The sequence below is a fragment of the Hypanus sabinus genome, chromosome 8, assembly GCF_030144855.1.
Source record: "Hypanus sabinus isolate sHypSab1 chromosome 8, sHypSab1.hap1, whole genome shotgun sequence".
Classification (NCBI taxonomy): Eukaryota; Metazoa; Chordata; class Chondrichthyes; order Myliobatiformes; family Dasyatidae; genus Hypanus; species Hypanus sabinus.
The window spans coordinates 55557729-55580782 of NC_082713.1; the positions used below are offsets into that span (position 1 = coordinate 55557729).

The window sequence follows — 23054 nt, forward strand, 5'->3', positions numbered from 1 at the left end:
AATCCAGCTGATCTGCGTGCTGCTATCAACCATTAGACATGCTCAAGTGTGTGCAGGCCTGCCTCCCTGATCGTCCTTCCCCAGCCACCTCTCCCTCTCCCCAGCACCTTCTCCTGAAATTGAAGTGTAATACCTGTCCTTTTACCTCCTCCCTCACCACTGTATTCAGATTCCTGAATACCCTTCAAAGCGTTAACAAAGCAACCACTTTTCAGGGCACCTGTGCTCTGTCCTCAATGGCCAACTCAAGCTTAGTGATGCATGACTTCTTAACTTCTTCCCACTCCCACACTGTCCGTGCCTCCTCTGTTACTATGGAGAGGCCAATTACATGGAAGAACACCATCTCATATTCCACTTGGATACCTTAAAACCCAATAGTATAAATATTAAATTTTCCAGTTTTAGGTAACTCATATTCCCGGTGCTCTCATCTCACATGCACTCACTAGTAGAGTTTTCTTCTCCCTTTGTTCACTGTTCCCATCCCCTTCGCCCACATGTTTCCATCTGCCTATTATCCCCTCACCAGATGGACTCACGTATCACCTACCAGCCTCTATCCTACCCAGACCCCCCTTGAACAGCTATACTGGCAATCTGTCCTCACCTAACTAAGCCTGAAAACAGGCTCTTGACCAGAAATGTTGTATTACAGTTTTTGCTTCATTACCCACCAAGTTTTTCCAGTGTTTTTGAATATTGATCAATCTGGTAGTGGAGACATCAATGGTAATTCAATGTCACAGAAATGGAGAGATATGGTTGCAATATCCCATTCTAACAGGACATGCTAGTGTTTCATACAGTATACAAGCATTTATAAGACTATAAGACATAGGAGTAGAATTAGACCATTTGGCCCATCAAGTCTGCTCCTCTGCCATTTCATTGTGGCTGATCCATTTTTCCTCTCAATCTCATTTTCTAGACATCTCCCCACAACCTCTCAAGCCCCGATTAATAACAAATCTATCAAGCACCACCTAAAATACGCCCATCCACCTGGCCTCCACAGCTGCCTGCGGCAAAGAATACCATAGGTTCACCACCCTCTAGCTAAATAAATTGTTCCTCCTCCTCCTCTCTGTTCTACATGCTCGACCTTCTATTCTAAGACTGAGTCGTCTGGTCCGAGATTCCCCAACCTCCCCACATCCACTCTATCTGGGATTCTCGATATTCGATAAGTTTCAATGAGATCCTCCCTCATTCTTTTAAATTCCAGGGAGTATAGACCCAGAGCCATCAATGTTCCTCAAGCAATAACCCTTTCATTCCTGGAATCGTTCTCATGGAGCTCCTTCGGAACCTTCTCCAATGTCAGCACATCCCTTCTTAGATTAAGGGCCCAAAATTGCTCATAATACTCCGTGTGCAGCCTCACCAGTGCCTCATAAAGCCTCAACATTACATTCTTGCTTTTATATTCTAGTTCTCTCAAAATGAATTGCAATTGCCTTTTTCACCACTAACTTAAACTGCAAGTTAACCTTCAGGGAATCCTGCACCAGGACTCCCAAGTCCCTTTGCACCTCAGATTTTTGAATTTTCTACCTGTTTAGAAAATGGTTTATGCTTTTATTCCTTCTACTAAAGTGCATGACCATGAACTTCCCAACATTATATTCCATTTGTCATTTCTTTGCCCATTCTTCTAATCTGACTAAGTCCTCCTGCAGTATTCCTGCTTCCTCAACACTATCTACCCTTCCACCTATCCTTGTATCATCACCAAACTTGGCCACAAAGCCATCAATTCCATCACCCAAATCATTTACATAAAACAGAAAAAGTAGTGGTCCCAGCACCGACCCTGCAGAACACCAATTCTCGCTGGAGTTGCATACTGAAGCATAGTGAGAGCCGGAACATCGAAGACAGCGAGAGTGACTGGTGGAGGGCTCTGCACTCAGTAATCAACTTGCCGATTCTCAAGTCAGGGAACTCAAAATAAAAGAGCAAAGCTTCAGACCGACTGTAACATCAAAATAGCACCTGTTGGCTCCCCTGTTGCAGTGGGAGGAGTGATATCTGTCTCTTTCCTGATAGTAAGAGAGATGGCCTGTGTGATGTCAAAATATTGGAGTGAACAGTCCTTGATGAACTACAGACCCATGGTCACTCTTTGGGGGCTTTGCTTTTTCTTGCATGGTGGATTTTGGGAATGCGGATGCATTATGCTAGAATAATTTGTGGGTGGAGGAAGGGGAGGGAGAGTTGATGCTGCTTGTGCATGGGAAAGGGAAGGTGTTTTGGGGTTCTTACACTTTTTCTGTCATTCATTCTTTGGGGGGGTTCCTCTGTTTCAAGGATGTCTGCAGAGAGTAAGAATTTTAGGTTGTATATTATATACATTCTCTGAGATTAAATGGAATTATTGAATTATATAATTTCTTTTATTCTGCCTCTCTCCTTCTTGAAGAGTGGAGAGACATTTGCTATTTTCCAGTCCTCCAGAACCATGCCAGAATCTAGTGATTATTGAAAGATAGTTACTAATGCTTCCACAATCACTTCAGCTACAGCTTTCAGAGCTTGGGGTATAGTCCATCTGGTCTAGATAACTTAGCTACCTTCAGATCTTTCAGTTTTCCAAGCACCTTCTCACTAGTAATAGCAACTGCACTCACTTTTGTCCCTGACACTTCTGAACCTCCGGCATACTGCACAGTGAAGACTGATAGAAAGTATTCATTCTGTTTGTCCACCATTTCTTTGTATCCCATTACTAATTCTCCAGTGTCATTTCCCAGCAGTCCAATATCGACTCTTGCATTGCTTTAACTCTTTATATATCTGAAAAATACTTTTGGTATCCTTTTTGATATTATTGGCAAGTTGACTTTCAAATTTTCCATCTTTTCCCTCCTTAGTTGCCCTCTGTTGGTTTTTATAAGCTTCCAAGTCTTTTAATTCCCCATTAATTTTTGCTCTATTATATGCCCTCTCTTTCACTTATATGCTTTCTTTGACTTCCCTTGTCAGCCACAGTTGCTTGGTCCCAGAAACTCCAGCCATTGCTATTTAGCTATCATCCTTGCTAGTCTCTTTCCAATCAACTTTGACGTTCTCTTCTCTCATACCTCTGTAATTCCCTTTACTCCATCGTAATAATGATACATCTGACTTTCACTTCTTCCTCTCAAAACGCAGGGTGAAGTCTATCATATCCTGAACACTGCCTCCTAAGGTTTACTGTACCTTAAGCACCGTAACCAAATCCAGTTCATTACACAACACCCAATCTGAAATAACCTTTCCACTAGTGTGTTCAACAACAGGATATTCTAAAAAGCCATCTCATAGGTTTCTATAAATTCTCTGAGTCTGTTGGGATCCAGCACCAAACAGTAACTGGGATGTGGACTACAGATTACAACAGGAAATATAAAAAATGTGTCAAAATAGCAATGTTATGATAGTCATAGGAGATTTTAACATACAGGTTGTTAGAGAAAATCAGGTTGGTAATGGATTTCAAAAGAATGAATTTGTTGAATGCCTATGATATTACTTTTTAAAGTAGTTTATCATTGAGCCTACTAGGGGATCAGCTATACTGGATTGGATGTTAATGCAATGATCCAGAGGGGACTAGGGAGTTTAAGGTAAAGGAACCCTTAGGAGACTATGATCATAATATGATTGAGTTCAACTTGAAAGCTGATAGGAAGAAAGTAAAGTCTGATATGGCAGTATTTCATTGGAGTAAAGGAAATTACAGTTATTTGAGTGAAGAGTTGGTCAAAGTAAACTGGAAGGAGATGCTGACAGGAATGACAGCAGAGCAGCAATGGTTTGAGGAAGGTGCAGGGCAGTTGTATCCCAAATACAAAGGAGTACTCTAATGACAAAATAGTACAACCATTGTTGACAAGTGAAGTCAAAGGTAATGTAAAAGCAAAAGAATGGACAGACAACAAAGCAAAAATTAGTGGGAAGATAAAGGGTTGAGACACTTTAAAAAACCTACAGAAAGCAACTGAAAGAATCATTAGGAGGGAAAAGATGAAATATGAAAGCAAGCTAGCAAACAATATCAAGGTGGATAGAAAAAAAATTCAGGTATATAAGAAATAAAAGAGAGATGAGAGTGGATTTAGAACCACTAGAAAATAAGGCGTAGAAATAATAACGGGGACAAGGAAATATTTTGCATCAGTCATCACTGTGAAAGACACTAGCAGTGTGCTAATATGTGAGGGAAGAGAAGTGAGAGCAGTTACTATTACAAGGGAGAAGGTGCTCAAAAAGCTGAAAGACCTAAAGGTACCGAAGTCACCTGGACCAGAAGAACTACACCCTAGGGTTCTGAAAGAGATTATGTTAGAGATTGTGGAGGCATTAGAAATGATCTTTCAAGAATCATTAGACTCTGGCTTGGTGCCAGAGGACTGGAAAATTGCAAATGTCACTCCACTCTTTAGGAAAGAAGGAAAGCAGCAGTAAGCATAGTATAGACCAGTTAGCCTGACTTCAGTGGTTAGGACAATGTTGAAGTCAATTGTTAAGGATAAGCTTAGGGAGTACTTGGTGACACAGGACAAGATAGAACAAAGTCAGCACCGTTTCCTTAAGGGAAAATCCTGCCTGAAAAAGATTGGAATTCGTTGAGTAGATTGTGAGTAGGATAGATAAAGGGGATGTAGTGGATATTGTATATTTGGATTTTCAGAAGACCTTTGACAAGGTGCCACTCATGAGGCTACTTACCAAGTTAAGAGCCCATGGTATCACAGGAAGGTTACTAGCATGGTTACAGCATTGGCTAATTAGTAGGAGGCAGTGAGTGGGAATAAAAGGCTTCTTTTCTGGTTGGCTGCCAGTGACCAGTGGTGTTCCACAGGGGTTGGCGTTGGGACCGCTTCTTTTCATGCTGTATGTCAATGATTAGATGATGGAATAGATGGCTTTGTTGCCAAGTCTGCAGATGATACAAAGATTGGTGGAGGGGCAGGTAGTGTTGAGGAAACAGGAAGGCTAAAAAGAGAGTGGCAAATGAAATAAAATGTTGGAAAATGCATGGTCATGCACTTTGGTAGAAGAGATAAATGTGCAGTCGATTTTTTAAATGGGGAGAAAATCCAAAAATCTGAGATGCAAAGGCCTTGAGAGTCCTTGTGCAGAACCCCTAAAGATTTACTTGCAGGTTGAGTCAGTAATGAGGAAGGCAAATGCAATGTTGGCATTCATTTCAAAAGTTCTAGAGTATAATAGCAGGGATGTGATACTAAGGCTTTATAAGGCCCTGGAGAGACCTCACCTTGAGTATCGTGAACAGTTTTGGGCTTCCTTTCTAAGAAAAGATGTACTGGCATTGGAGAGGAGTTTCATAAGAATATTTCGGGAGTTAAAGGGTTATCATATGAGGAACGCCTGATGGTGCTGGGTCTGTACGCACTGGAATTCAGAAGGATGGGGGTGTGTGACCTCACTGAAACCTTTCGAATGTTGAAGGGTCTAGACTGAGTCAATGTGGAAGGTATGTTTCCCATGATGGGGAGTCTAGGACAAGCGGGCACAACCTCAAGATAGAAGGGCATCAATTTAAAACAGAGATGTGTAGAAATTTCTTTAGTCAGAGAGTAGTGAATTTGTTACGGCAGCAGTTGTGGAAGCCTGGTCATTGGGTGTATTTAAGGCAGAGATTTCTAGGTTCTTGAATGGTCATGGCATCAAAGGTTATGGGGACAAGGCCAGGGAGTGGGGCTGAGGAGGGGAAATAAAGGATCAGCCATGATTGAATGGTGGAGCAGACTTGATAGGTCAAATGTCTTATGATTTTCCCAATCTACTTACATATTGAAATGCTCCACAACTATTGTAGCATTGTCCTTTTGGTATGCCTTTTCTATTTCCCGCTGAAATTTGTACTGCACATCCTAGTTATTGTTCAGAAGCTGTATATAGATCCCATCAGGACCTTTTTACCCTTGCACTTTCTTAACTTTACCCCAAGGGTTCTACATCTTTCTCACCTCTTTATATCATTTTTTATCGACAAAGCTATACCAACTCCTGCTACCTACCTGCCTGTCCTTTCAATACAATGTGTGTCCTCGGATGTTAGGCTCCCAACTATGATTTTCTTTCAGCCTCGACTCAGTGACGCCTGTCAACTTCTATCTGTGGTACAAGATCAGTTACCATATTCCATATTCAGTGTGCATTCAAATATAACACTCTCAGTTCTGTATTTGTCACCCTTCTCAATTTTATGATAGATTGTAACTTATCTCACTGAATGCAATTTTGGCCTATCTTCCTTCCTGACAGTCTCCCTACCTGCCTGTATACCATCTGCCCCATCTGCAGTCCGTTCACTCGCGTTCCTATTCCCCTACCAAACTAGTTTATACCCTACCCAACAGCTCTAATACAATGTGGATTTAGACAAAGGAGCCTGAACAGCCCAATACACAAAACAAAGGCAGGCATTGACAAAGACAGAATCATGGTACATGAAGGACTAATTGCACAGAGGGAAAACAGAACATACTGAACACATTTGGCAGGTCAGGTAACATCTATGGAGGGAAAGAAATATTCTGCATTCCAGGTTGTTCTTCAGCAGAACAAGAAAAATGAAACATAGGTTAGTTTGAAGTTTCCAGAGGAGAATGACTACGTCAAAGGGCACAACTCTGAATGGGTGAAATAAAGAACCTGAAGAAGGGTCTCAGCCGGAAATGTTGACTGCTGGTTCACTTCCACAGATGCTGCCTGACCTACTGAGTTTCCCCAGCACTTTGTGCGTGTTGTTCAAGACAGATCTACTTGTTGCTTAACCTTCTGGCCACTTGTATGCTCATGGCAACATCTCTCACTGCAACAATAGGAGTGCATTATGGGTGTCTGGCTTTTAGAACAGATGCCAGTTCTGAATACTCAAAGTGGTTCGGCTGGTTGGGATGTACTGGTATTGTAAATATGTAATTCTGTAAACTTATCCAACTATATTCAATGTGTTATAGTTTAATAGTTTATTATAGAAAGTGAAGCTGTAGTTAACAATTTATTGTTATCCTTGTGTTGAGGTAGATAAAACTGTCAAGAGAGAGAATTTTTTTTGCATTCTCCTAGACACATCCACACAAACACACAAATTCATACACACACACAAACTCACACACACATACACAAACTCTCACACCCCCACAAACTCACACACATACACACAGAAACCGTCACACCCACACAGAAACCGTCACACCCACACATAAACTCACACATACACACACAAACTCACTCATACATACAAACTCACACACGATCCCTCTCTCTCTTTCTCCCTCCCTCACTCTCACACACTGTCTGTCTCACACTCTCCTCTCTCTCTCTTCCTCTCCTTCTTCCTCTCCCTCTCTCTCCCTCTCTCTCTGTCTCTCTCTCCCTCTCCCTCTCCTTGTCTCTCTCCCTCCTCTCTCTCTCTTCCTCTCCCTCTCTCTCTCCCCCCCTCTCTCTCTCTCTCTCCCCCTCTCCCCCCCCCTCTCTCTCTCTCTCTCTCTCCCCCTCTCCCCACTCCCTCTCGCTCTCTCAATGGTTTGCTGTGTGAATAAAGACTTTTACATTTTCTAGTTACAGATTCCGTGTAGCTCAGTTTTAGTCAGTCACAACAGTGTAATATTGTTCATGAAGACATCTGGTTGTTAGATTGTGGGCAGTTAGAGAAAGGAAGAACAAACAAATGCCATGCTGTGAAATGCAGATAGAAATCAAAAAAACAGTTTTGGAGATACCCAGCAAGTAAGGCAGTGTCTGTGGGGAGAAAGGTTGTTATTATAGCTAGATAACCTTACAGCTAATTTACCAGGTCCAAGGCAACTAGAAGAAAACAATTACTATATTTAACTTGAAATATTTGAATCTGAATATTGAGTCACCAAGATGAGACGTCCCTCAGCATTATGTTGGAATCTAGGGTTTCTGAACTCAGTACTCCTGTGATCTCTACACTGGCACAACCAAAAGCAGATTGGGCCACACACAGGGCACTTTCATTCAGTCCACAGGGGGGCCTCTGGGTTTCCAGTTATTGTCATTTTAATACTTCTCTGCACCCCTGTTCTAACCTATGTCCATGGGCTCCTGCACTGTTCCTATGATGTCTGATAACAGATTTCCAACATGTGTAATTTTTTTTTTTGCTTTCTCTCAGAGGAAGTGATGTTCATATGTTCCTTCTTCCAATGATCAGGTGTCATATATCAGTCACAAACATGAGAAAGTCTGCAAATAAAATTGCAAAAAAAGCACAACAGCACCTCTCCTTCCTCAAGAGTCTGCGGAGATCTAGCATGCCATCAAAAACCTTGCCAAACTTCTCCCAGTGTGTGGTGAAAAGTGTGGATACGTTATTGGCTGGTTTGGGAACGCCAACGCCATTGAGCAGAAAATCCTACAAAAGGGTGTGGATTCGGCCCGGTATCCCACAAGTAAAACCTTCCCCTCCTTTGAGCACATCTACATAAAGCATTGCTGTAGAAAAGCAGCATCCATCATCAACGATTCTCACCACCCAGGCCATGCTCTTTTCTCGCTGCTGCCATCAGGCAACAGGTACAAGTGCCTCAGGACTCGCACCACCAGGTTCAGGAACAGTTACTATCCCTCAACCATCAGGCTTTTGAACAAAAGGGGGTAACTACATTCATTTAAAGACTCTTTTATCTTGTATTTCGTGCTTATTATTTATTGATATTTATTTATATCTGCATTTGCACAGTTTGATGTCCATTGATCCTGTTTATAGTTATTGTTCTATAGATTTGCAAAGTACCCCCGCAGAAAAAGAATCTCAAGGTTGTATATGGTGACATGTATGTCCTCTGATAATAAATTTTACTTTGACTTTGAAATGCTGGAAATCCAAGACAAAACTGGAGGGACTCAACAGGTCAGGCAGCAACTGTGGAAATGAATAAACATTCGGTGCTTCAGGCCAAGACCCCTCATCAGGACATGATGAAGAGTCTCAGCCCAAAACGTTGACTTTTGAATCATTTCCATAGATGCTGCCTGACCTCCTGAGTTCCTCCAGTATTTTGTATATTTTGTCATATATCAGTAACCATTTTTAGAACTTAAAGTTCCACTAACCATTGACTAATTCATCCTTCCAAACTCCCTTCAACCACCATAAAAATAAAGGGAAATATTAATATCATGACAGTATTCATTCACAATACCTAGTTATTTGACAATTTGTGTTGACAGAAGAATTGTACCAGTCCTGTCAAAATCTCTGATATGTTAAAATTTTACTAGTGGCTTACAGATCCAAACATGTCGAACAATATATTTTTTTCTAATAGATCTGCTTAAAACTGTACAGCTTTATAGATTTCCTTGTCATTGTTGAATCAAGCAGTGATTGCATTGTAATTGCAGCAGAGAGGAAGTGATCAGTAATAAAAGGCTCTTTTACATGGTCTGACAGGTTGTCAATACCCTAAGGAAATGGATATTATCTACCAGCCCTCTTCCATACATAAGTACTGACCCTGCAATTCTTCCTTTACCACACATCCTGGGAATTTCCATTTATAATTCTGTTGCAACCTTTGTATAGTCTAACAATTCTGATCTGCATTCCGAATTCTTGAAATGTAATGACATAGCCATTAACTCTTACAGTACACTGAGAGGGTTTTAGGTAATTAATTGCACTTGAATTGCATTGGGGAACCAGGGAGATGTAATAAGGTGCTTTATAAATGTGATGGTTCTTTTTACATATGTAGTTTGACAATTCTCTACCTTATTCAGCATTCTTTAAATGAAATTCACCCTAAACCTAGTCCTGGGACTCGGACAACCTGATGATTAACGTCCACAATCCATGCTGATACCAGCTACATACAGCAAAATAAATTAGGAGAATTTGATAAAAGAATTCAAAAGTAAGATTTTAGTTATGCAGTGTAAAGCAGGCTGCGGTATATTTTCCCGGTGCTGCTGATTCCATTATGCACATATAAAGAAATCTCTGGTGGAGATCCTCAGAGTTTTGGTAGTGTTCAGGATCGGTTGGCTGATGAGATTGGGCACTGGAAGAAAAGGCGAGACTACGTTTTAATACTTTAATGATGTAGGATTACATTCTGTACCTTCCTGTATGTCTTCATTTCTTCCCTCCACCAATATTATCTCTGAAAAGGCAGCAACAAACATCTCTTACAATTAAGAAGCTGGACATTGGAGATAATATTCCCCCCTTGTACTGATTGTTCTCTCTGCAGCTTTTGATACTGTTATCACATCATCTTTCTCCTCAACATCTCCTCCACTAACCAGCTCAAAGGAGCTGCCTTGACTTCATCCTACACTGTTGACATATGTAATTCTCATGTTTCAAAATTATTTGTTTCTTTTTCATGGAAAGCTATTAAACATGAGATAGTTTAAAATGCTTTTTGTACTGAATCTTAGTCTAAATAGATGGATTTCTCAACACAGTCCTATGTCTAGCTTTGAAACCAAAGCCAGACAGAAGATGGCCAGTATGCTAATTGCAAGTTCTTTTTTGCTGAAGAGTGAATAATTAGTAATTAATTGGCTTGCCTGGGTCTTGGAACAACCAGCCTCTCTATGGCTTTGGAATCTGTTGTGTATTTAATATGGCAGTAATATTTGAGTGATATTGTAAATATATTGAGTCCTGTTGAAGGGTCTCACCCTGAAATGTCAACTGTTTACTCTTCTTCATAGATGCTGCCTGGCCTGCTGAGTTCCTCCAGCATTTTGTGTGTGTTGCTTGGATTTCCAGCATCTGCAGATTTTCTCTTCTTTGTAAATATATTGTTTGATTAAGCATTGTCTGTTGCTTACCTAATACGTTATAGGTTATATGTACAAGTATGTAAATGGCATAGGTCATCATGCCACCATGTGACACCTTGCTTAAAGAACTAATTCAGTCCTGGCTCGAGGAAATCTGCAGATGCTGGAAATTCAAACAACACACACAAAATGCTGGTGGAACACAGCAGGCCAGGCAGCATCTATAAGAAGAAGTACAGTTGATGTTTCAGGCCGAGACCCTTTGTCAGGACTAACTGAAAGAAGAAATACTAAGAGATTTGAAAGTGGGAGAGGGAAGGGGAGATCTGAAATGATAGGAGAAGACAGGACAGGGAGGGATGAAGCTAAGAGCTGGAAAGTTTATTGGCAAAACAGATACACAGCTGGAGAAGGGAGAGGATCATGGGACGGGAGGCCTAGGGAGAAAGAAAGTGGGAGGGGAGCATCAGAGGGAGATGGAGAGCAGGCAAGGAGTGATTGTGAGAGGGACAGAGAGAGAAAAAAAGAGAGAAAAGGAAAAAGGATGGATAGGTAAATAAATAAATAGATAGATAGATAAATAGATAGATAGATGTGGTAAGAAGGCAAGGGGACATTAACGGAAGTTTGAGAAATCAATGTTCATGCCATCAGGTTGGAGGCTACCCAGAGGGAATATAATGTGTTGTTCCTCCAACCTGAGTGTGGCTTCATCTTGACAGTAGAGGAGTCCATGGATAGAGTCCGGTGCAGATTCGAGGGGCCGAATGGTCTACTTCTGCATCTATTGTCTATTGTCTATTGTCTATTGACATATCAGAATGGGAATGGGACATGGAATTAAAAATTGTGGCCACTGGGAGATCCTGCTTTTTCTGGCGGACCGAGCGTAGCTGTTCAGCGAAACGGTCTCCCAGTCAGCGTCGGATCTCACCAACACATAAAAGGCCACACTGGGAGCACCGGACACAGTATACCACACCAGCCGACTCACAGATGAAGTGTCACCTCACCTGGAAGGACTGTCTGGGGCCCTGAATGCTGGTGAGGGAGGAAGTGTAAGGGCAGGCACCAGAGGACATCTTTAAGTGTTATTGCCTCACAGGAAGGTAGCACCTGTCACTAAGGACCCCACCATCCAGAACATACCCTTCTCCTTACTACTTTCAGGGAGGAGGTACAGGAGTCTGAAGACACACACTCAGTGGTTCAGGAACAGCTTCTTCCCCTCTGCTATCAGATTCTTGACTGGTCCATGATCCAATGAACACTACCCTGGTAGGCCTCTTGGTTTGATTTAATTTTGTAATTTATATTTATGTTATATCTATGCACTGTACAGCTGTCACAAAGCAGAAAATTACACATCATATAAATCAGTGATAATAAATGTGATTCCAATTATGAAGATATTATGAAGCCCAAAAAGTTAACCTACGTCAGACCCATATTTTACACTGCTAGATTTATGTTCTGTGGTACAGTAAGAACATGAGGCAATTTCAAATTTACAAAGATCTTTTAATGAAAAGTAGAAAGGAAATACAAGAGAAAAAATTCAAATGTAATCATCAGTCCTAAAATAGAAGCACTTTCTATTAATCCCAGGAGTAATTTGGGCTGTTTGCTGCTTCTTGACCTGAGGTTTAAAGCCTGGCTGTGTTAATGCAGCACTTACATTCCTCCAAGAACTCAAAATGATGGGAATTAGCAAAGGAACACAGATGCATCCCAACGCCTGCATGACATCCTACTTCCAGATGCAGAAGTTATTTACCCTTAATGCTTCACAAATGTCAGGTCAACCTAGCCCTTGTGAGTGTGATTGGAATAGAGTGGCCTTGTGTAGCTGCAGAAAAAGTTTGAAGGATGTAACTGATATATTGAATTTCCATCTTCAATACCTACATGCAATTCTGTGGAATAAGCTCATCCACATTCCTGGGGCAAACTAGTGCTGCTTTTAGCTTTACATTAAAACCAAAGGGGCAACCATTGTTTCTATATGTTGTGCAACAAGTAATTTGCTGTAATATACTCCTGTTAGCAGGCCGCCGACAAGGGTGACTGTTTTATTAAATGTTTTCAGATGTTATTTCTGTGAAGGCAGAGAGGGAATACAGCCTCGATTACATGAGAATCTTGATGGACTCCCACCCAAGTACCTCTCTACTGAGTTCCTTGTACTTACCTCTGGACTCCTGCAATGAGGCAAGCAGACCAACATCGGTATTTTTACACACAACAAATATTGGCAGTTACCCAAATGATAAGGAAGCAGGGTGCTAAGTTTTGGCCTGGTTTTCTGGGCATACTTAAATCAGGTTTGCAACATAACCTATGGAAATTCCCATATTCTACACATCAGATGCACAAGATTCTGTGATACCAGTGTTGCTGCGTGTTATGTGTTGTGATATTCAGGTCATTACACCCTGTGTAAGATGTTAGACCTTGTCTAAAAGGACTTGTAAAGACTGCCATGTATATTCTGCATAAAGTGTTACAATATGAAATATGCAAAAGAGATGTTGTATTATTCACGTTATCATATACCCAAAGCATTGAAACTTTCTATTTAAATTTCAATATTAGATTGACAATCATTATTGTTTGTTAATTTTATTTTAATAATTTAAAATTAGACAAATATACAGTATCTTCAAAGAATTACATGTTAAATTAATTTGTTTTTTATATTGTGCATTTTAAAACTTCCTTGTGTTCCAATTCCAGTTAAATATTTTTGAAGAGTGGCCATTCCTACTGAGGAAACACAGCAGAGTGACAGCAGAACATATTTGGTAGGCAGGTAAACAATAAATATTGATCAGATCTCTAGGAAGGAATCATTTAGTGTATCTCTCACGTCAATTGATATAAACAATACTATCTAAGATTTTAATCTAATTTCAGAACTAATGTTTTCCATTGTCTCTGTGAGCCCAGGCCTTTTCTAGTGTGCTATCTGGTACCATTTAAACCAATTTGATCTGCTCCATCACCAGAATTCTGGCAACTGAGCAAAGCTCCTTCCTTGATTAGAGGGAGTGAGCAGGATATCTGACCATCTCTCCCACCCCTCCCCCACCTGCAGCAGAACTAAAAGCAAAATCTGTCGAGGGGCTGATGAGCTCCCTAAGAGCCAACAGCCGTCTGTATCTGGAGGCCCACCAAGTCAACCAGTCCATAAAATTACTAAGCAACTCAACAAATCTCACACAGAGGTTGGATCAACAATGTTAGCTATTAGAGGATTGTAGGTTTGTTATAACATTTGAGGTGCCCCAATGGTTGCTGAACTCTTTGGACCAGCCTGAGAGAATATCAGCCCAAGACGTAGGCTCAAGTTTTGACTGGGACTTGAAGCAACATGATGCAGATTCAGAAGATCGTGGGCCATGGCTAATTTTAGGAAGCTAGTCATACAGCTGAGTCACACAACCAGTCATGGTGGGAATAGTGCAATGGACAACTCATGAGTCTCTGAACCTTAATCGACTACAGCTCATATGAAATAGGTTAACTGCTTTCCTTAACCATTCTTCAAATGAATACAAACATGAGAAATTAATTATAAAAGGCTCTCATGTTTTTAGGATGCAAATACTGCCATTCAGTTGATGAACTGATAATTAGTCATCAGATCTCTTTCTTTCCGCAAAGTGTAACTTCCTACTTTTGCTGCACTCATCTATCACACTATGATTGATGCTGAGTTCCATAACTGCCTTACTCTTAAGATCCTCTGGTCTTGTTACAGTATAACATCCAGTCCAGATGATGTCCATCCTTTCATCCCTTATATAAGTTAGGCTGGCTGGTGCTGTAGAGGCATCAGCACTGGACTGTGAGGCAGTTTGAATCCGGCCGGTTCCCAACCTCGACAACCACAGTATCTGCGTGGAAGAAAGGCTTGGCAATCTACTTCTGTATCTTGCCACAAAAACCCTAAGGACAACTACACTATCCATGGGGTCGCCCTGAGTTAATGACGACTCAACAGCACTCAACAACAACGACATGAGTAAGTTGAAACTTACTTCCATTCTAGTCAATTCTGTTCGTATCTTTTCTTCTTTTCCTTAAAAGTTCATTCATTTTCTAGTCCTAATGCATTTGATAGTTTTAGAATTGGTTGGGTAGTGAAATAAATCGATACAAGTTAAATTTTATGCCTCAAAATTCACACAGTCCACTAATTAACAAGGTTAAAGTATGCCAGGTTGCATCCAATTTTACAGATGCTTTGACTCATGCACCTGCTTTACTTTGAGAGGAAATCAAACCATATAACTCTATTACCTCTCTTCACCCTGAATCTGTCCGTAACACCTTGTCAATGCTGAAATTCAAGTGGCTATAGAAAGAAAATCTAACAGGAGTCTGATTCTGTGAAATCTCTTGTCCTGTGTGTGTGTGTTTTTCTTTTGGACCTTCCTGATTCTAAGTCAAGTACAAGTGAAAGTAAACAATGTCAACAATACCCAAGAATGTGTCCCCTTTCCTTCAACCTCAGCTTTCACTAGATTTTACTGAAAGGGGCACTTTAGAAGTGCACCAAAAGATGCCGAGAAACGGAATCATGTTTCTGTGCCATCCAGCTTCTGTGAAAAATAAAATGTCAGTGAGAAGCAGAGACTTCATGAGTTTTTGAAGTCTGCAAACTTTGTTGCTGAATCCTCATTATATCTGACATGAAACACACAAAGGAGCAGCGGCATCCAACAAGTGGGACCCATGCCTGGACACCACTCAATGGTTTTTGGGTAATTCATGCACCCACAGGCCACCCAAGTAACCACAGGCTCTTGATGTGCCCATGAAACCTGCTTCTCTGCCACTTAAAGGGAATCACTTGAGCAGACATCACGCATTCTGGGTACTTGGTTCACAAAGGTTCTCTTAAAGCAATTTATTTACTCACACTTCTTTGATTCCCCTGAGCCCCTTACCATACCATAGAGAGTAGCATCTTCTGCACTGGCTCACAGCCCTTCTCCAAACCGCCTCCCCCCCACCACCCCCAATGAACTCAGATCTCTCTTGACCCAATTGATCCTAATGACAAGCAAAACTCCTCTCCCAAGACAAAACACACAAAATGCTGGAGGAACTCAGCGGGTCAGGCAACATCTATGAAAATGAACAAGTAGTCAACGTTTCAGGCCAAGACCCTTCATCAAGGCTCCTCATCCAACTTTGACTCTGTCAATGAACCCAATGCTTGCAAGTTCCAGTTCCCCTTCCCAACAGATACTCATATCAAACAATTCTCCCCACCACTTCCCAACACCACCAGCTCTGAACAGCAATGGGCATCCACTACCCTGCTTCCTCTGGTGATTGGCCTGATCCTCGAAACTTCCCCTCCCCAACTCTTGGCCTCTCTCCTCTGTGAAACCTTGGACCTCATGCACTATTGAATTCCTTAGCATCAGAACCACAAGGAAAAAAAACTTTGTTGGCCCACCATGCAGCAGTTGTTTAATGTGCCTTTGTAGACATGGAGTTCCAGGCATTGGCCTTTAATCCTTGCACAGGACTACAGCAGAAAGTCCAAGGAGGCTCCAGCAATTTCTCTGCATCCAGTGGGCCTGCAGCTGCAGCTCTATAATCATCATTATGCCTGATTCACATTTCCAGGCAATTCCCTTTTCGAAGTGACTCTGCACCAGGATGCAATCAGGCTATTTAAAACAAAATCTTATCCCATTAAATTCTAACATCTGGATGTGTGCAGCACAATGAGCAATAACAGGACTCATAGTTTTGCCTAGTGGTTCAATGAAAAGGAATCCAAACCTAATCCATCAAGGTGAGCAAGCCTTGCAGATAAACAGTAAGGAAATGAAATAATAATCAGCATCTAAACAGTCCCAGTACTCAGATTCCTTCAACTCGGCAGCTGAAGAACTTGAATTCATCTGACTGAGATAGCCCCAGATGTTCATCCAATTGAGACAGACCAGGGCTCAAACTCAGGTCGTTTGGCACTCAACCATATCCTATTGAGCCAAACTTCAGGCTCGGGTGCACGTAACTTGAATGGCTCTGGGATTTGAGCTTGATTTCTTTTGCCTGGGGTTTAAGAATTCAAGGGGTCAAGTTACCAGGTCATCCTTCTGTTTTTCTTTTCTTTGTTCACTCTAGAATCCTTAGCTCCTCATCTGAGTGCAGACTTTCCGTTGCAGCCAGCTGCCATTCTGGTATGCTGGTGCGTGTTAACAAGAATCAGCTCCCAAGCATGAATGCTTCACATTTTTTTTGCCAAAATTTAAGCAGTCAGATTTGGAAAGAAGATTATCATAAATGCAGCTGTTGATTGCATGGCACAAACAGAATCCTGCCGAGTGATCAGGAAGTCCTTCTCTGTCAGAAGCTACAAGACCACACATTTCCTGGAACATAATGTAGTGCCGCTGTTCCCTTTCCATTGCAGACCAGTCTGAGCACAGCTGGACTAGCCTTTAACCTTTTCTCAACCAGAGCAGACCAAAGTGGACGCTGGAAAGTGTTTCTGGAATTTGGCTAGAACACTAGACGAGTTCAGGATTGCTGGGTGTCTATTCCTCTAGACAAAATGCAGTATTGATAAAGCTACACGGATACAGTATGAAGCATTAGGCTTCAAAGGTAGCTCAGTTCCATGACTTCACCTTACCATTCAGAATTCCACGAACTTAACTGATCAGGAATCACAATTTCAGCTGACCTTTGCCTCTGGCCTCAAATGAATATGCAATCAGAGACAGTAGGAATCCTCTTCCCAGGAATCCCAATTCTGAATAGACTGCATTATGACAAAAATATTTGTTTAGACCTCCATCATTGTGAAACTTGGTCTCTTTCTTCTCACTAGTCTCAGAAGCCTCTGAAATTATACTTAATTTACCATGGGCCATTCCAATCTTGTGCCTTCTCCCAATATATAGACTCTTCATCTTACTCTCAGTTCTTCCCTGTTGTTGACCATGCTTGCACCATGCAGAGGAATTGTCTATTAAAATGCATCTCTTAAACGTCCAACAATGCAAGAAAAAATCATGACTCCTTAAAAGTCTCTGTTCACAAGGACTGCAATTAGTCGTACACAAAAAGCACATCATGGTGTCACAGCTGACAACTGATGCGGCCAGCAGTGGCTTAGCCTCAGACAGTCGTACAAGTTAGAATGAGCCAGTGGCTGGGGAATGGATTTTATGGTGGATGCCAAAAAGAGTGGATTTGACTCCTTCATTTATGATTAAGAATTCCAAAATTTTGGAGGAGAATTCTGACCAATTTAGGTGACTGTGGAAAGCTGAGAGAGGCAGTGAATGGTTGAGCTAGGTGGAAACAGATGAATATAAAATTAGGAACAGGAGTAAGATTACACCAGTCTTTGCAGACAGTTCTGCATCTGTTGATCTGATTGTAACTTTAAGTCTGCAGATTCCTCTACCATTTTCCTTGCTTATAATCTATCTATCTCTACCTTGAAAATGACTCCAGGCAGGGCTTCTAATGCCCTTTTAGGAAAAGAGTCCAAAAATTCACATCCCTCAAAAAGAACCTTCCCTGAATTATATCTGATGTACTAACTGCCTTCCTTAAATAAGGATGCCAATACCATACCAGTACTTTGGATGTGGTCCCACCGATGCCCTATTTAACTGTAGCACAACTTTAATATTTAATCACCCTAGTGATTAATGGTAACATTCTTCTAGCTATTCTAATTAATAGTTGTTTACTGGTCTTTTGTAAATCATCCACTAAGACACCCAAATCTCTAGGCATTTTACAACCCTGAAATATTTACCCATTTAGACAGTATACTTCTTTTTTATTCCTCCAGTTAGAATGAATGATTTCACATTTTCTACATTATACAATCTTTTCCAGATCTTTGCCCATGCACTTAACCCATCTATAATTCCTTTGTAGTTCCCAGAAGTCCCCTTTGTAATTTACTTCCCTGGTGAACTATATGTGATCAGGAAGTTGCTGTTCTTTCACAGAATGTCACTAACGGGGCCACATAGATAAGAATCAGAAAGAGGCTGAGGTCTATAGGGAATAGTGGTGCTGCAGGTAGGGCTGTTACAGGTTTGATTCTGACAGTAGGTGCAATTGGTGTGGAGTTTTTATCCCCCTGCTTCTCAAATTTCTTCCCACATCCCAAGACTTGTTGGTTTGTTGGTCATTCAGCCAGATAGGACAATTCAATGAGGAATCAATCATTATTTGAGATGATATTGGTTGGGTGTAAGTGAGACTAATAAGTTTGCTTTGAAAGCCAGCATAGACTCAATGGGTCAAGTGGTCTCCTTCTACGAGGGGTGATTGATAAGTTCATGGTCTAAGGTAGAAGGAGTCAATTTTAGAAAAACTAGCACATTTACTTTTTAACGTAGTCCCCTCCTACATTTACGCATTTAGTCCAGCAATCGTGGAGCATATGGATCTTGGACCTCCGGGAAGTGGCCGCAGCAGGGGTGATTGGTAAGGTAGAAGGAGATGAGTGATACAGCTCTCTTTACATGCACATGCAGTTAAACTCTCTGAGTGATTATGCAGAAAGTTTGAAGTTAATAACTCATCAGGGGTGATTGATAAGTTTTTGGTCTAAGGTGGAAGGAGATGAGTTATTAACTTTAAACTTTCTGCATAATCACTCAAAGAGTTGGCCTGCATGTGCATGTAACGAGAGCTGTATAACTCATCTCCTTCTACCTTAGGCCATGAACTTATCAATCACCCCTTGTATGTCATATGTGAGTAACACTTTAATCAAAGGGAATGGTGGGAAGTAATGGGGTAGGCAGCATATGGCCAATCACTGTCTCAGTGCAGGTCATAGGAATGCAATAATGGGCTTTCTGCTTGCGTACATAATCTAAACACAGAGGCAATCATATCAGTCTGAATTTCCTACCTGATCTGGAGCTGGATAACATCAAAGAACCAGAGTCTGTCTGAGCTTTACAAACACCAGCATAAAAACATTTTGCCACTTAAAAACTTTCCATAAAGGCAATGCAGGGGATCACTCCATTAGCTACCACTGTCTTCCTGTGCTGAATAATTGGTGGTCATGCTCAGGTGTTCCTCTGACATTAAGGGGTTCTTGCAAGAGGATCATTAACAGTGAATATTGGTGATAGCTCTAACTTTCTTAGAGCCACCCACTGTTTTCCTTCTTCTGTGATTAATATGGGTATGGTGGAGAATCTCACCATAAGGGTATAATGACAGCCACTTGTAACTTTCTGAAATGGGACATCATCACTGAATGCAAACCCTTTTTCTTTGTGAAGACTATTGTGTTTACAACGAAGATCTCTGCTATCTGAGAAGGACTATTTGCATTTGTGCCTGCTAAGGGCAACGTGTCCTCTTGGAGATGTTTCCTCTCATGGTGAATCTGTGCATCTTCAGATACTTAAGTGTACTTGAAATGCCAGTAAAACAACTCTGTTCAAGAAACAAATCTATCTTTGATAAAGACATCATACGCCAATTACTGGACGAAGAAGAAACAATTCTGTGATAACATACCTCAGTCATAATGGCAATTTCCCTCTGAGCATCAATCATTTAAAGTCCATGCACTCAGAGCTGGAGTAGTCTTAGAGAGAACATGGAACAGGACTGTTGCTATCTGTTTTGAATCTATTCAGATTCACAAAGATCGGAAGGAGACTGTCTTCCTCCAATCATAATAAAATGCAGGTTTGTGAGATGAGGAAATGGGTTTCGAAGTCACTGTTCCACATTGCTGTCCTGCTATCATTTGGAACATGAGAAGAATTTGGGTTCAATTCAAAATCAGATTCTTGAAAGAACAGCATGTAAATACATTACGGTCAAATACACTTCTATTTAAAAGTGAATGTTAAGATTCGAGTGTATTAAAAGTGGATTTTTTAATGTTTCAAGTAATTTCAAAACACATGCTCAATGCTGCCTGATAATACTAAATGTGTTTCCAGTTACAGTCAGCAGCCTTCTCCTGTTTACTGTTGGCTAGAGCTGAGCTATTTTCGGATCGAGAAAGTTGAAACCCACGACAGGCTGCTGGCAGCAGCTGCCGTAAGGTTAAGTTAAGGAAGCACAGTTCAGGATTTCCAGGAAGAAGCTCACTGCTGAAAACAAAGAAACCCACCCTGCCAGCAGTCACTTTGACTCCTTCCTGGTTTTTTGTTCAGTGTCCAGAGAGACATACACTTAAATGCTTTAAAACTCTGCTTGCACATAAAATGCTCTAGCGTGCACTTGGGTAAAGGATTTTGATGTGGTTCCCACACTAAGGCCTCATTAAAATGAAACAGGAGTCAGCCAACAGCACCATAAAAGTTAACTATAAATGACACTTATCACTTCTCTTTACTTCAAATTCCAGCGTGCGAGACACTCTCCCAAAAGTGATTTTTCTGTAAGTTCTTTTGGCCTCCATCATTTCCATAATTTACACTGATCAGCTTACTTGCTTGCACAGATATTATGCATTTTTGTTACTGAGTGATTGGGTTAATGATGTTCTTTGCACTCTGTTCTTGCTACCTGATTGAGACATGCAGCTGGCCTCTGGAACATTGAGATTAGGGTGGCATGACTTTCGAGATTTGGCATCTGGACATTTATCTCAGTCTCACTTACCCCTCGTTCCTGCAGTGCCTGTTTACTGGGAAATAGTTTGCCACTCTAAATTCAGAAGTGATTGCCAATGCTCTGAATTTGCTCGTCCTGGAACTCCAATTATAGAGAGGTGTTCAAAACTAGTGGAAGACCATCTATGAGAGGTATTGATCGTGTGGATAGTCAGAGGCTTTTTCCCAGGGCTGAATTGGTTGCCACAAGAGGACACAGGTTTAAGGTGCTGGGGAGTAGGTACAGAGGAGATGTCGGGGTAAGTTTTTTACTCGAGAGTGGTGAGTGCATGGAAAGGGCTGCTGGCAACAGTGGTGGAGGCGGATACAATAGGGTCTTTTAAGAGGCTTTTAGATAAGTACATGGAGCTTAGAAAAATAGAGGGCTATAGGTAAGCCTAGTAATTTCTTAGGTAGGGACATGTTCGGCACAATTTTGTGGGCCGAAGGGCCTGTATTGTGTTGTAGGTTTCTATGTTTCTATTTTATGCACAGGCAAGGATATGTCTTTGTTCCTCTTCAAGATTGAGCATCTTTTCAGCAATTAAAGTCATAGTAGGAGAGAAAGGAAATTATGAGGGGAAATATGATGGAAAAAGTTTTTAACCTGAATCAAACCAACTAAAAAAAACTTGTGATTTTATTGCAGGAAGTATGGGACATGATAATCAAACTGCACACAAGGAGTTAATCACTCTACAAACTATTTTAAGGAGACAACATGTACAGTGCCCTTGAACAATAATGTGAACTCTTGACCTCACAATCTACCTTGTTATAATCTGGCATCATATTATTTACCTGAACTTCCCTTTCTCTGTAGCATTACTCTTCATTCTGCATTCTACTATTGCTTTACCTTGACCTACCTCAATGCACTGTGTAATGATTTGATATGTAAGGACAGTAAGCAAGACAAGCTTTTCATTGCATCTCAATACATGTGGCACCAATTCCAAACCCAATTCCAATTCCAATTCCAAGATAGCCTCTCAATTTAGTTGACTGCAAATGGGAAATGGAGTCTGAAACTGGTAATCAGATCCTGATGCTAAATTCAACAGGATGCCAGAGAAGTATATTTTCCACTAACCTCTCTCTCCATGCCTCCCTATTAATATGGAATCCTATGTATTTAATGGGAATTTTTACTGTAGGAAAAACGACAATGAAATATTTAACTTGAAAATTCTCTGCTGCAGGCTTCTGGGGCCATATCTAAAGATATTTATCAGTATTTCCTACCCAATGCTAACTACTGAATGGAGATGTTAATATTTTTGCACTTATATTTCAATAGCACACATGTGAAGTATACTTTACTGCTCAACCAAAACTTATCACAGAATCATAAAGTCAGTAACGTAGTTAATATTGAACACTGAGGGGTGTCGGAACAAAGAAACCTAATGTGAAAAAGGCTTTCATCCTTTTCCCCAAACCCTAGTCAGGAGAGTAAATTCAAAAAGGTACAATTAAACAGATAAAATCATTGTTAGAATTTTGTATTAAATAGGTGTTTCAGTGATACAGCAAATTCAGAAATAATTTGATTTGGTGTTTATCACATTTTTGAAGCTTTCTTGGAGAATATGGGGGAATTTTACAGTGAGCAGTACTAGTCAGAGGTTTGGG

The 23054-nt window shown here is 40.9% G+C and overlaps 1 long non-coding RNA gene across 1 annotated transcript in view; it reads right to left on the reverse strand.

The window, feature by feature from the left end:
- Nucleotides 1–20410, reverse strand: part of LOC132397748 (uncharacterized) — a 151688-nt gene extending 131278 nt beyond the window's left edge. Inside the window, exon 1 of the long non-coding RNA XR_009513436.1 lies at nucleotides 20329–20410. This is a non-coding gene — a long non-coding RNA (uncharacterized LOC132397748). The remainder of the gene's footprint in view (nucleotides 1–20328) is intronic.
- Between the last annotated feature and the right edge of the window lie 2644 nt (nucleotides 20411–23054).